At 40.8% G+C, this 15328-nt stretch overlaps 2 pseudogenes; one reads left to right on the top strand and one right to left on the bottom strand.

The window, feature by feature from the left end:
• LOC146398900 (sushi domain-containing protein 4-like) overlaps positions 1–15328 on the bottom strand; it is a 60189-nt pseudogene that overhangs the window by 37805 nt on the left and 7056 nt on the right.
• LOC146398901 (cyclin-dependent kinase 17 pseudogene) lies at positions 8582–10158 on the top strand (annotated as a pseudogene).

Here is a 15328-nt window from a genome sequence, read left to right as displayed (position 1 = left end):
GTAGCTCCAATTGGACCCCTAGCCTAGGAACCTCAATATGTGGTCATGGCCCTAAAATGCAAAAAAAAAAAAAAAAAAAAGAACCAATTTACTGTGTTCTGTGTGAGAGGATCCCTATGTCACCTGAGGAGTCAGAAGCTGGAGTTCACACTCTACCAAGGCAGAGCTGCCAGGAAGGCCTGTGCCCTTGAATTTAAGAACAAAACTCAGACAGACCAGCTCTAACAAAGCCTAAACTAAACCATGACAGCAGAATATACCACCCAGAGACTTTAGATATATATTTTTAAACCCACCATGTCTGGAACCAAATCCCCCCAGTAAGGAGGGTCATGAAGAAAGAAGAAAGCAGCCGAAACAGGCAGACGTCTCAACCAGGTTATCAGTAGCAGTAAACAACTCTGAATCTTATATCCATGAAAATAAATAAACCAGGATCCTTAGTATCTGAAAATACACCTATAATATTCATTGCTTCTAAAGTTTCAAACAGAAATAACATGATTTTTCTATAGCACAAATGCATCCAGCCACCAGAAATAATTTGTAAAAGGAATTTCAGAAATAGTGTTACCAAGGACTATGAGAAACAGTTTACCATAACTGATTTTGTCAGGTAGACTCAGGTCAACAGTCAAAACAGCTCTTGTTTGCAGGGCATAAATGTGCAGTTTGGAGCTCTAACTAGAGGCATATCAAAAGCCTCCATTCCAGAAATTCCCTTTCACTAGCCTACCACTAGGGTTGTTTCTGTATCCTGTCTCTAGTAACAATGAGGATTTAATATAATAAATAAACAAGTGAGGAGTTCCTGACAGAGCACAGCAGAGGTGAGTCCAACTGGGGACCATGAGGCTGTGGCTTTGATCCCCAGCCTCGCTCAGTGAGTCAGGGATCTGGCATTGCCATGGGTTGTGTTGTGGGTTGAGGATGCAGCTTGGATCTAATGTTGCTGTGGCTGTGGTGTAGGCTGGCAGCTACAGCTTGGATTGGCCCCTTTGCCTGGGAACCTCCATGTGCCATGAGTGCAGCCCTAGAGAGACAAAAGCCAAAAATTGAAAAATAAAAAAAAATAAAAAAAATAAATGAGTGGAACAGAGGCCCTAAGGCAGTACTACGCATCTGTACCTACATACAAATCAACTGCTCAGATTAGCTGCAGAGAACAGAGTCCTAAAGGATGGAGCAGGAAAGAGCAAAGGACATTTTATTTGGTCTCATTTATTTGTTTGTTTATTTATTTATTTTATTCTTAGGGCCACACCTGTGGTAAATGGAAGTTCCGAGACTGGGGATCAAATCAGAGCCACAGCTGCCAGCCTACACCACAGGCAGGGCAACATGGGATCTGAGCCACATCTGTGACCTATGCTGCAACTTACAGCATTGCTAGATTCTTAACCCACTGAATGAGACCAGGGATTGAAATGACATCCTCAGGGATGTCATGTAAAGTTCTCATCCTGCTGAGCCACAGGAAATCTTAAATACTTTTTAAAGAATATGTGCCATCTGTTAGATATCCTACTCTTTAAAATATTAGCTATGCATGAAAAGAAATCTGATTCCTCAAAAATGCCAAATTTCAAAATCAATACACTCCCCTCCAATTGTTCCTAGGAATGTGAATACATGATACTAAAATTCACAATTCATATTGGTATGCTAAAGGCTCTGAAAGTCTTGCTGTCAAGAATTCTACTGACCAGAGTTCTCACTGTGGCTCAGTGGAAATGAATCTAACTAGTATCCATGAGGATGCAGGTTCAAACCCTGGCCTTGCTCAGTGGGTTAAGGATCCAGTGTTGCTGTGAACTGTGGTATAGGTCACAGATGTGGCTCAGATCTGGCAGTGCTGTGGCTGTGGTGAAGGCAGGCAGCTGTAGCTCCAAGTCAAAACTTAGCTTGGGAACTTCCATATGCCACAAGTGGTGCGGCCTAAAAAATCCAAAAAAAAAAAAAAAAAAAAAAAAAAGAATTCTACTGATCTTGTTCAAGCCAGCATTTGTGAAGAGCATTATGCATCTGCCCACTGGTTCATTCATTCACTGAGTTACTGAGCACCTCTTCTAGGTCCAGGGCATTGCAGGGGCTGGGGATGGAGAAAAAGTCAAGAATCCCATGCTTATAGCTTTTGCATAGAGGGAGACTGCTAACAGTCAGATTATCAGGTGAGTGAGTTCACAAATAACAGGCATTGATCTCTTTGATGATGAACACACAACAAGGTAATATGATAGGGACTGACCCAGGGACAGGAAAGGAGCCTCTCAGGAAATGACATTTATTAATCTGAGACCTAATGACAAGAAGAATCCAATCATGTGTGGATCAGGGAAAAGAGTATTTCAGGTGGAAGGAACAGAAACTACGAAGACCAGGAAAGAGCCTGGGGTCTTTAAAATCACAAAAGAAGATCAGTGTGTCTGGAGGAGAGTAAGAAAGGAGGAGATGGAAAAGCCAGATCATCCAGGGCCTTCAAGAGGAGGGCAATGGATCCTCTTTCATTTTAGAGTGACGGGAGCTCCTGGAGATTCTAAAGTATGGGCCATGACATGCTCGGTGTCGCGTGAGTATGTGCAGCAAAGGGCTAGCCTTACACAGAGGGAGTTTTTGTCTTTGCCCTCAGCTCCTGGGAAGTTCCCTCAAAGCCCTTGGTATGTCCTGAGATGAGTATTTTTGTTTATCTGGGGCTTCCAGGCCATGCCAGATGTGTATGCTAACAATGGGATTTGGGCCAGGGAACACTGACTTCAGGAAGTATTGGCTCCACTCTTGGAAGAATAGGAGACACAAAAGTGGCCACAACAATGCCTATGTGCCGATGCCCCAAATAAAACATTGGACACCAAGTCTCAGGTAAGCCTCACTGCATGTCAGTACTCTATGTGTGTTGACACACATAGTGGCTGGGAGAAAAGTCACTGTGTGTATGAATCCATTCAGAGGACAACTGGAAGCTCATGACTGGTGACTCTTGGACCCATGTCAGTCTCTCTCTTTTGCTGATTTCAATCTGTGTCCTTTCACTGTAATAAACCATAATCATGAGTCTCATCAGTGCTTCTAGGGAACTGCTGAACCTGAGGATGGGCTTGGAGACTTCCAAACTTGTAGCTGGAATCAGAAGTGACAGTCTGGGGGCTCCCATACTTGCAGTTGGTTTCAGAGGTGATGGTGGGTTTTGAGGATCCTCAAACTTTGCACCACAGAATGTTTTTTTTTTCACTTATTATCTACTACCATCCCTCAGAATCACTGTTCTGTGTTGGTGCTGTTCCACACACTACTGTTCCCTGAAGTAGTTCCCAGAGAACATGGTCCTGATCACCACTGTCTACTCAGGATCAGGGTGAAGATGCTGAATGGAATCAACAGTGGCCAATGATGTCAAAATAAACAAGCAACATAAGGCAGAGAAAAGCAGAGGCAAGGTGATGCTCTTCAGAAAGGATACAACTGGACAGAGTGGGTGCTTTATAGCAAAAGAGCCACCAACACATGGGTAGTTTTGCTTTGGGAACAGGACTAGTTCAGGCTGTTTCTTTCTTTTTTATAGGATATTGACTCTCATGGAACCTGAAGAACAGGATGTTCAAGACGTCATGGCTCTTAGCTCAATGTTTACAAGAAACTATCTCCAGGTCATGCTTAAACCACTGAGAAGTAGCCATGTGGCAGAGAGGGGGACACAGTAAAGTTACTATAAGCAAGCATGTTTCTTATACTTAGCATTTTTCTTTGACTTATAGATTGCTGTATTTTATTTATTTGTGGTTGACAAAGGCATCTAGCATCTGTGTTTTGCTAAAGTATTTCCTTATAGTTAACACTTGAAGAGTAATTCTTCATGCATTCTTGGCTGTCTACTCTCATACATTTCTTTTAAGCATACATAGAACATTTATAAAAATTGGCCATACTGGGGCATAAAGAAAGTCTCCATACATTTCAAAAGACTGAAATTATACTGCATGTTTCCTGGCCATGGTGAAATGAAAATAGAAATACATACAGTCATCCCTAAGTATCCACGGGGTACTCGTTCCAATTAGGAACTCCTCCCACCCCATGGATGCCAAAATCTATGGATGCTGAAGTCCCTTACATAAAATGGCAAAGTATTTGCACATGCCATATTCATATCCTCCTGTACTTTAAATCATCTCTCAATTACTTGTAGTACCTAATACAATGTAGGTGCTATGTAAATAGTTGCAAATAATAATATAAATGCTAGGTAAATCATTGCCAGTGTGCAGCAAATTCAATTTTGCTTTTTGGAACTTTCTAGAATTTTTCTCTGTGTGTGGGTGAATATTTTCAATCTGAGGTTGGTTGAATCTTCAGTGGAATCCTAGCAGAACATGTGGATACAGAAGGGAGACTTTGAAAATTTAGTAAAATCCCCAAATGTTTGGAAATTAAGTAATACCTTTCTAGATAATCCATGGGCCCCAAAAGAAATCATGGTTAAAAAGAAAAATGCTTTGAATCAAATAACAATGAAAATGCTACATATTAAAATGTATGCCCACAGATAAAACTATGGCTCTAAATTTCCCTCTAATCATAAATGCACATATTAGAAAAAGAGAAATATCTGAAAATCAGGAGTATATATCTCACAGTTGGTTAGAGTTTGCTAGTAACATTGTTTTCTATACATAGTAGATTGTTCTATAAATTTCTAAGAGAGAAACATTAAAAACTTTCATTGTGATTGTGGACTTGTCCTTAAAGTTCCATGAACTTTTGCTTTATGTATTTTGAGGTATAGTACTAGGAACACAAAAATTTAGAATCCATTATTAAGTACCCAAATTAAGAATTCCTCTAGAAAAGTTAGAAAAATGGCAGCTGAACCTAAAGAAAGTACAAGGAAGTAAATAATAATGAAAAGAGCAAAAGCATTAATGAAATGGGAAAAGAAACATACATAAGAGAAAATCCACAAATGCAAAAGCTAGTTCTTTGAAATCAAAAAAATAAAAAAAGAGAGGTCACACACAACCATAAAAGAATAAAGCAGGGACACCATTACAAATCCTGATTTGAAAAATTTAAAAAAAAAGTTATGGAAAACTTTACACCAAGAAATTAGAAATGTTAGATTCAACTGAATTCCTAAAACAATTGAACAATAACTGTATAATTTACCAAAACTGACACAAGAAAAAACTGAAAGTGGTTATAATCCTAAAAAATGTAGAACAAACTGAATTCAAAACTAAAAAACCTTCCCACAAAGGAAACTCTAGGTGGCTTCCCATGAATTACACTAAATATTTAAGGAAGAAATAGCACCTGTCTTATTCAAACTCTTTTAAGACTTCTATTCAGAAAGACAACAATCCCTCATTTTATGAGTGTAGCATGACCTTGATGGTAAAAACTGACAAGAACACTACAAAGAAATAAAGACTGAGGCAGGCCAATCCATCTTATCAACATAGATGCCAAATTATTTTCCAGATGGCTATTTGACCTCATATGTAAATTTAGAGGTTGTTGGAGAAACTGGGTTTGGTTTAGAAGGTTTCACCCTAGGAGACAAAATGACCTAATTTCTTGCTTTTCTCTTAATAAACAGAATTTTAAATACTTTATTAAAAAAAGAAAACATGGAGGTCTCTTTCCACCTTGTGGAAAGTAACTTTCATTTTCAACAAGGAGGTGATAGAAGCATTTGGTTGCCAGAATTGAGCCCACAAGAAAAATCAGAGAAGGCCATTTCCAAGGTTCTATCCTCTGTCTTCATGTTCCACTTTGGCGCACCTATGGCAAGTATCACAAGCCATGCTCTGAGGCCTGCCAGCACGAGAATCTCCTGGAGGTGCCTGCCAAATTCAGATTCCTAGTGCAGAAAAACCTCTCAGAGTAGGCCTGGAAATGTGCATTTTTAACACGCTCCTAGGGCAATTCCCATGAAGTAAAACATGGAGAACCACTGCTGGATGGATATGCAAGGTGACCAACTAGGTGAAAGACAGCCGTTCAAACACAAAGGTTGGCTCAGGGTTAACAAGCCCCCTGGCCCAGCCCTGAGGACTATGACCTGGAGTAAAGAACAAGTTCTTATCTGAGCAGCTGGGAGTCAGCACTGTAGCTGAGCCTCTCATTCTGCCTCCAGGGTGGTCTTCTAAGATCTGCATTATTTTATTTATTTATTATTTCTACTGCCACACCTGTGGCATATGGAAGTTCCCAGGCTAGGGGTCAGATTGGAGCTGTAGCTGCTTGCCTTCACCACAACCACAGCAATGCCAGATCAAAGCCACATCTGCAAACTATGCCACAGCTCACAGAAATGATAGACCCTTAACACACTGAGTGAGGCCAGGGATCAAGCCTGAGTTTTCATGGATACTAGTTGGGTTCTTAACCCTCTGGGCCACAAGAGGAATGCCAAGATCTTCACTCTAACAGGACTCTCAAGATGCAGACTGGGGAGCCACAGTTGGCCCTAAACTGCTCAAGACTGGCTTAAGGGAAAAAGAACTTCATCTGTGATAGGTTTGGAAGGATACCCTGCATTTTCCATAAGTGGCCAACCTAATTCTGGGTCATTTTAGTTCTGAGCTTGTGAAAAACTGCTTTCTGGGGGAATCTCCATGATCAGCTTGGTGCAACACCTTTCTAACACTCATTTTGTGACCTTTGTACATAATCCGACAAGGATATGGAATGTGGGGATGTTCCGCCATTGCCTAATAATTCTGTGACTTAAAGCAACTCAACTCCCTACCTCCATGGTCCCTGTAGAGAAAGGGCAAGTCTCAGCACTCACAGACCATGGGAGATGACAGGAGGCAGCTGGTAAAGGCTGCTAGGATTGGGATTTTCCTCTGCACTACAGGGGGCTCAGTTGTGCAGGCTTGTGAACCCTTGTCTGAGGTGGTCCAGCTGTCATCTTGCAACAATGATAACTGATCATTTCTGTCATTTATCTTTACTGCATCTGCCCCCATCTGACCTGATCTTATTTCCTCCGTTTTTTTTTTTTTTTCCTTTCAAGTCTTACCAGAGTTAAGTGAAAGACATCATTTTAAGAACAAAAACCCAAACTCACACAGAAGCCACAAGGGAAGGAGAGGAGGAAAGCAGTGACTTCTGTTACCAGAAGCACAAATAAATGGCAGTGCTCCTGAAGACAGGGAGAGGCACTCCCTTCCCCTTCCCATCTTAGAGGATGGAAAATGAGAAGAGTATGTTAGGCAAAAACATGTAAATATTTGCCCCTGTGGGCACAGGCTGCTCTTTCTGATAACCCACATCTAAGGTAAGAAGAAAGAAATTTTAAAGGATAGAAAATGCATATGAGAAGAAAACGATCCTGAATAAAACATTTTTAAAGCATCCATCTGTATTGGTGCAGTTTCTGGAGCTGGAAGACAACTCACCTTAATATAGGAGGAACTGTAAAAAAGAAGTACGGCTGCCTTGCTTTTGACAAATATCTGCCCCCACCCCCAGTTTCACTGAATAAAAGAGTTATCTGCCATCTTTTTTTGCTCCTGAGTCAAGTTGAATTTTTCAATTAAAAATTTATAATGTAATAATCACACTGAAACTCACATTGCACCTTCTCTCCAGGAAACTTAAAGAATCTTCTTCCCATCAAATTACTCATATTTTATAGCCATCCTGGTCAGGTCTATGAGAATCAAAATATTTTAGGAAGTACTTAAAAATAATGCTTGCTGAATGATTTCATTTCCTCCCCTGGTGCATTCTGCAAGGAACTAGAGCAGAGAGGGGTTCACCATGGAGACATGGCAGGTTTGGGCAAAGACAGGGACTGCTCTCCTGTGCTCTATGTGACCTTTGGCCACAGGCAGATGATGAGGTGGAGACAAAGTGCAGCTGGCAGCAGTAACTGCAAGGACACTGGAAGCTTTCAGAAATACCATGGTTGAATTCCCACTGCCCAGAACAACTAAAATAGGAGGTCTTGGAGAAAGCTCCTGGCACCGTTATTTCTAAAAGTACCCCAGCCCTGCCACCCCAGGGGGGACAGGTGGTGGCATCAATCTGCAGCCTCAGAGTGAGAAAGTGAGGCACATGCAGTGAGCAAGAGTGGCTGCCCTCAGTGTCCTCAGCTCCTCATGATCTGGCACCAGAAAAGAAGGAGCCCACGTCTAGCCAGGCAGCCTCAGCTGGGTTTCAGCACTTCCCAGGCTGCCTGGCTCCTGCTCTGCTCCTCAAAGGGGATAAGTGCATGGCCTGCGTGGCCCCGCAGCTTGAAAGCCATGTTATCTGGGGGGCTTGGCAACATATGAGGAACATGTGGCCCCTCTTGGAGGCTCAGACCCTCAGCTTGAACTGGAAGGTGGTGGCTGTGGTGGGGGCCTGTGCCTCAGAGGCCCCTCAGGTCTGCTGGCCACTGGGACCCAGACCTGCATCCAGTCTCTGTGGGTGTCAGCAGAGCTTCTTTCAGTCTGCACACTGCCTCGCTTTGCCTGGGCTCAGGACGTGGCCCCCACACTTGCTGCCTTCCGTGAATTGTAATCTTTTCCTGGAGGATTGCTGCTGACTGATCAGAATGGTGCTAGCTCTGGCAGTTTCTTAAGAATTTTTTAAATCACATTCAATTTGATAGGATGAACAAATTTAAGAGAAGGCTATCCCTCAGCCTTCGAAGAAGCCAGACTATTGATGAATCATTGTCTGAATTGGCTGAACAAATGACTATTGAAGAAAACAGCAGCAAGGATAATGAGCCTATTGTGAAGAATGGCAGGCCTCCAACCTCTCACAGTATGCATTCCTTCCTCCACCAGTACACGCGGTCCTTCAGGAAGCCCCTCTTCAGAGACCACATAGCGTTATTGGAGGAGGCGTTGGTTCCTTCATGGCAATGACCAGAAATGGAAGCAGATTAGATATGGTTCATGAAAATCTAAAAATGGGATCAGATGTTGAGAGTGACCAAGCTTCAGGGACATCATCTGATGAAGTCCAGTCACCTATGGGTGTTTGTCTTAGAAATCATATACATAGACGCATCTCCATGGAGGATTTAAATAAGCAGTTATCACTGTCTGCAGATATCAGAATACCTGATGGGCATCTTGAAAAGTTGCAGATGAACCGTCCACCATTTGCTCAACCAATGAGCCAAAGGTCTTGGAGAGTTTCCTTATCAGAAAATGGGTTTGGAAAAATGGAAACCTACATCAAGTTAGAAAAGCTTGGAGAGGGTACATATGCAACAGTATATAAAGGAAGAAGTAAACTGACAGAGAATTTTGTGGCATTGAAAGAGATCCAATTGGAACATGAAGAAGGTGCGCCCTACACAGCAATAAGAGAAGTTTCACTATTAAAGGATCTAAAACATGCAAATATTGTAACCTTACATGACATTGTTCACACAGATAAGTCTTTGACCCTCGTCTTTGAGTATCTGGATAAAGATCTAAACAGTACATGGATGACTGTGGCAACATCATGGGTATGCCCAATGTAAAGCTGTTCCTATACCAGATTCTATGTGATTTGGCATATTGCCACAGAAGAAAGTTCTTGTACCAAGACTTAAAACCACAGAACCTCCTCATTAATGAAAGAGAATTAAAGCTAGCAGATTTTGGACAAGCCAGAGCCAAGTCAGTTCCCACAAAGACCTACTCAAATGAAGTTGTCATGCTGTGGTGCCAGCCACCTGATGTGCTTCTCGGTTCCTCAGAGTACTCAACACAGATTGACATGTGGGGTGTTGGTTGCATTTTCTTTGAAATGGTTTCTGGAAGACCTCTGTTTCCAGGATCAACTGTGGAAGATGAACTACACTTAATCTTCTGACTGCTGGGAACTCCATCTCAGGAAACTTGGCCAGGTGTTTCTTCAAATGATGAGTTCAAGAACTACAACTTTCCAAAATATAAACCACAGCCTCTAATTAACCATCCACCCAGATTAGACTCTGAAGGAATTGAATTGATAACAAAATTTCTTCAGTATGAATCTAAGAAAAGGGTTTCAGCAGAAGAGGACATGAAACATGTGTACTTTTGAAGAATACATGCTTTACCTGAAAGTGTGTCAATATTCAGTTTGAAAGAGATTCAGTTGCAAAAGGACCTGGGTTTTTGAAATTCTTCCTATCCAGAGAAAGGTGTGTTTGTCATAAACCATTTCATGTGTCAATCATAAAATTTTGTGTGGAATCAAGTGTTTGGTTTATAAATTGATGAATAAAATTGTCAATGTAAAAGCCAATGTACAGTGCATTCCAAAACTGTGTACATTTAGCATTGCATGCACTCACTTTTCTGTTGATGTGGGCAGCTCAGTAATCCTTAAGAAAGAAATCTGACTCAGTCAAAGGAGGGATCCTGAAAGCTGCAAATGGCACAAAGACCTTTTACAAGTGACCTGACTTGATCAGTGTACATGCTATCCCTGGCACCTGAGGCAGAAGATGCATCTTGTGCTTCCCTAGTCATCAGGTTCATCACTTCGAAGCACAGATGCTATAGACTGACCCCATCAACAAGAGGGTCATTTAAGACAATGCTGATCACTCTTGCCATGGTGTATTAGCTTTTGCTGGTGGGAACATTAGCTTCATAGAGTCACCAAATACTGTATGTGGGATAAACCTGAACCTTGAACTGCCTCATAAAATGACTTTCTATTTAAGACATGGGAATAACAGAAGACAGAGCATGCTTTTTAAGTCTGATGAAATGGTTTCAAGCCCAGCCCCCAGCCTTTCTTATCAATCAAGGACTCAGATCTGAAGGCAGTTATTTATTTTGGTGGACGTGGAATGTTCATTTGTCTACACTGTCCTCTTCACAGTGGAGTCATTTTATTTCATACCTACAAATTGTTTTTGTATTTGTTGTCACAGTGTGACAATTTTTTGGTACATTTGGTTTTAAGGTCTTCTCTGCCATTAGAGCCAATAGGTTACAGCTATTGATGTAACTGTAGCTGCAATTTTTGTGCAGGACTGAGAAACACAGTGCATTATGTATTGCAGAATCATTGCTGCTAAATAACTCCTGTCTGTTTATTTAACACAACAGTTGAATGCCTGAAGAAGTTGCAGTGGCTTTATTATATGTGAATGCATCTGTTTCTCCTCACAAAGTGTTTTACTGCTGCATTTTTTGTTTGTTTGTTTTTAAAATTAAACTGCAGTGTTTCCTGGAATGTAAATTTAGCTTTGCTTAACAGTAAAATAAGTGAGCCATCTTGAACACTCTTAAGATCATGCTATGTGTTTTTTTCTGAACATTGGCAAATAGAGTAGCTAAAAAATTGATAAGCACCCTTATGTTTAGGAAACCATGTGATTCAGAAGTTGACTCAAGCAAGTGAATACCTGATATTTTGGGAATCTCGCATTAGACACCAGTAAATTAAGTCACCAAAAGTATTTATTTTTAACTTTCCTCATTTTAGAAATATTTACTGCCTATTATTGGATATTTGTATACTAATACACTTGGTGATACATTGTGCTTTAATTTAATTAAAACTAAACTCTTCTAGTTGAACATGAGAAGTCTTGTTTTTGACTGTTTTAAATACAGTTCTTTTATTCAAAAGGATGATACTTCATTGGGGAACAAGTTATTTCATTTGGGAGCTGTGTGTATGTGTGTGTTTTAATAATATTCACTTGGAATCAGCTGAAAGCTGTAATATGCCTTTGAAATGAGCCATGATAAATACAAAAGAGAGCAATGAGGACTTAGAGGATTTTTTGAAAAGCATTATGGGTATTATCTGTTTACCAGAGAGAGTAAATATTACAGTTTTAATTATGAATCTTTGAACATCATAAACACACCTTGGTGTTGTTACAGTGTTTTAATGAAGCATTTGTGTTCACCTTTAAGGACTGTTTGTTTAGTGCATCTTACAAATGATAAATCTTAATTGGTATATTTTGAAATGGTCATGTAAATTTTTGGCTTATATATCATGAAAATAAGTCATAACTTAATCCTTTTCCTGACATTCACTGTAAAACATTCAGGGGCCCTACCGTTTCTGTTCTGGAAATCTTGTAGTTTATTGTTATTTGACAGTATTAAGTGAAATTTTGTATATTTCATTTTAACTTTATTTGTGAATAGTGATTGTGGCATGTTTGGGGTGTTATTTTAATATTTCGTCATAGTGAAATTTTAATTTTTTTAAAATTTTTTTTCTGGAAGAAATGGATTCATGTGTAATGGTGAATATTGAACCATTACTGTTTTTCATATTTGTAAACTGGTTTTATGCTAAACTCTGTAGCCTAACATACTGCTGTTATTTCTAACTAATGGACACGTATTAATATTGTACTTTGAAGGTTATAAATATTATGTGGAAATTCCTCAATTTTGTTTTGAAATTTATAATAACAAAATCTTCATGTTGTTAAAATGTGAAAAAAAATTGAAAAAAATAAATAAAAGTCCCCCAGGTGAATCTGACCGCAGCTTGTTTTGCACAACATCAGTATGATGGAAAGAGCACTGAACTAGGAGTCAGGATGCAGGTCTTTTTTTTTTTTTCTTGTCTTTTTTGTCTTTTTAGGGCCACACCCAAGGCATATGGAGGTTCCCAGGCTAGGGGTTGAATCAGAGCCATTTCTTCCAACCTACTCCAGAGCCACAGCAATGCCAGATCCAAGCCAACTCTGCAACCTACACCACAGCTCATGAGAATGCTGGATCCTTAACCCACTAAGTAAGGCCAGAGATCAAACCCACAACCTCATGGTTCCTAGTTGGATTTGTTTCTGCTGCACCACAATGGAAACTCCAGGATGCAGGTCCTAATCCTGGTTTTGTTGTCAAGTGAATTTACACAGAGTTAATCTAATTTTACGTATACCTTTTCTTCCAAAATGCGGGGAAGGGGTTGTATTTTCCCAGAGAAAGTGGCCCCCAGGACACTAGTTGAGTGATCTTGGAAAGGAAGAGCCCAAGATGGTGGCTTTGTTCACTGTACTTACTATGTCAGCAGCCCTGTGCACACAGGGAATATTTCAATCCTTTTCCAACTACATGGTCCCCTCTCCATCATACTGGTCATGTCCCTGCTCCCTGGACCATAAGCATCCTCACCCCTGCTTAGGGATATGTAGATTCTAGTCTTAACAGAAGTTGCTTGGAATAATAGTGGCACCTCTTAAGCTGCAGGCTTTGGGTACCAGGAAATTAATATTTGTAAGTCCAAACTCTTATAAGTGAGATTACTTGGAATAAACTATTTGGAATGGAGTGAAGGGAGAGAGGGCTGGTTCATGTAGCAGTGCAAAGTGAGGAGGAGAAGAAAGGGAATCTGTGTGAATGCACAAAAAATCATCTGCCTTAATACCACCTTGCTTCTGGAGAGCACATTCCTGCTATCAAAGCATTTGAAGGGAGTTCCCACTGTGGCTCAGTGAGTTAAGCATCTGAGGTTGTCTCTGTGAGGATGTGGGTTCAATCCAAGGCCTGGCTCAGTGGGTTAAGGATCTGGTATTACTGCAAGCTGCACATAGGTCGAGATGTGGCTCAGATCCAGTTTGGCTGTGGCTGTGGTGTAGCCAGCAGCCACAGCTCTGGTTTGTCCCCCAGCCTGGGAAATTCCATATGCTGCAGTGATAAAAAGAAAAATGTCAAAGCATTTATTGCAAATGAAATTTTTTCTTTTTTACATTTGTACCTCTCAAAGTTCCCTGAAGTCTCAGTAGGGTAAGGATCCAGCATTGTCTCTGCTGTGGCATGGGTTCAATCCCTAGCCTGAAACCTTCTGTATGCTGCAGGCATAAACAAAAACAAATAAATAAGTAAAAATATAATAAAATCCGTGTGTCGGGCAGAACTGCCTGACAGCAGGGAAATCTGGAAGGAGTCCAGGTCACACTGACAGGACCTGAGCTAGAACAGATTTGTCCCTAAATCACCAGTTAAGTCTGAGAAGGCTCTTACCTTCTCTGAGACTCAGTTTCCCTACTGATCAAACAAAAACTAAATGCAAACAAGGGCCTGAATTATCTGATTACGGAGTCCCTTCAACTCTGAATGTTGATGATCCTTTTTGGCATAACACTGGGTTGTGTAACTGATGACAATTGGGATTTTGTGACACCAAGAAGAAAATCAGACCTAATGCTGGAGAGGAAAAAGTGCTGGCTGAGAACTAGTCACAGATCCACTGCTTACTCCTCAGCTGTGTGACTTGGACAAAGAAGATGAATGTCGCTGAGCCTCAGTTTCCTAATCAGGAAATGAGGACAATAGGACTTGCCTTGTAGGGTTCAATGAGATAGTGAATCTGACTGTACTTTTAAACTCTAGTGACCTATAAAGATGTGAGTATTTATTATTGTTATCAGGCTTATCACCATGCCAAAAAAATCCATTAGCCTTCCAAGAATTACCTGACAAGGGAAATAAATGAATTCAGCAGCCCTTACCATTTGGCCAGTATAAATCTTAATCAAGGAATAAAGACAATTTATAAATCAGGGGACAAAAGAATTTAGCTTTGTCCCTACTATACAACACGTGTGGAGTAGACAAGTACCCTCCCCTCACCCCTGTGAGCCACGTCCAGAGGCTCAGACTGTGATGGTTTTCTCCACTGCAAGGGTAACAGATTAATGTCTTTATACAAACTTTTCAAAGACCAACAAAGTCACCATTTTATTTCTTTTTTATGGCTGCACTTGCAGCATATGGAAGGTCCCCACCAAGGGGTTGAATCTCAGCTGCCATCTAAGCCACAGCCACAGCAATGCCAGATCTGAGCTGCATCTGCGACCTACACTGTAGTTCACAGCAATGCTGGATCCTTAACTCATTGATCAAGGCCAGGGATCAAATCTGCATCCTCATGGATGTGAGTAGTCAGGTTCTTAACCTGCTGAGTCACAGCAGGAACTCCAAAATCACCATTTTGATTCAAAATAATTATACCATCATGCTGAGAAAGGCAATACCTGTTATTCCAAACTTCCTAAAATGATGCTTCCAGCACAACATTGTGACTGGAAATGAGGAGGCCTGTGCCATCGATCAGAAGCACCTTGCTTAATCCAAAAAGCTGACTCTCTACTGCCTTCCCCACACATCTGGAGCCAAGTGTTAAGAATTGTGCTGACAGACCAGTACAAGAGAAGCCTCTACTCCCAGGTGGTTTTGCACTCCCCTTTTTGGAATTGCTATGCAATACATAGTTACCTACAAAGGTGGAAATATGCTTACCTAAATAGGCCTAAGCCTTTTTTTCCCCCCTAGGATGACAAAGAAACAGAAGACCCTCATCTTGGGCAATAGTGAGGAAGCTCATTGGTTTCCTTTGTTCTCTGATGTTTTTGAGCTTATCT

This window comes from Sus scrofa, chromosome 10 (assembly GCF_054392235.1).
Source record: "Sus scrofa isolate SSC_HxYL_T2T_F1_AM1 chromosome 10, Sscrofa_HxYL_maternal_Yorkshire_Landrace_v2.0, whole genome shotgun sequence".
Taxonomy (NCBI): domain Eukaryota; kingdom Metazoa; phylum Chordata; class Mammalia; order Artiodactyla; family Suidae; genus Sus; species Sus scrofa.
This window is presented reverse-complemented; position numbering and strand designations above follow the sequence as displayed.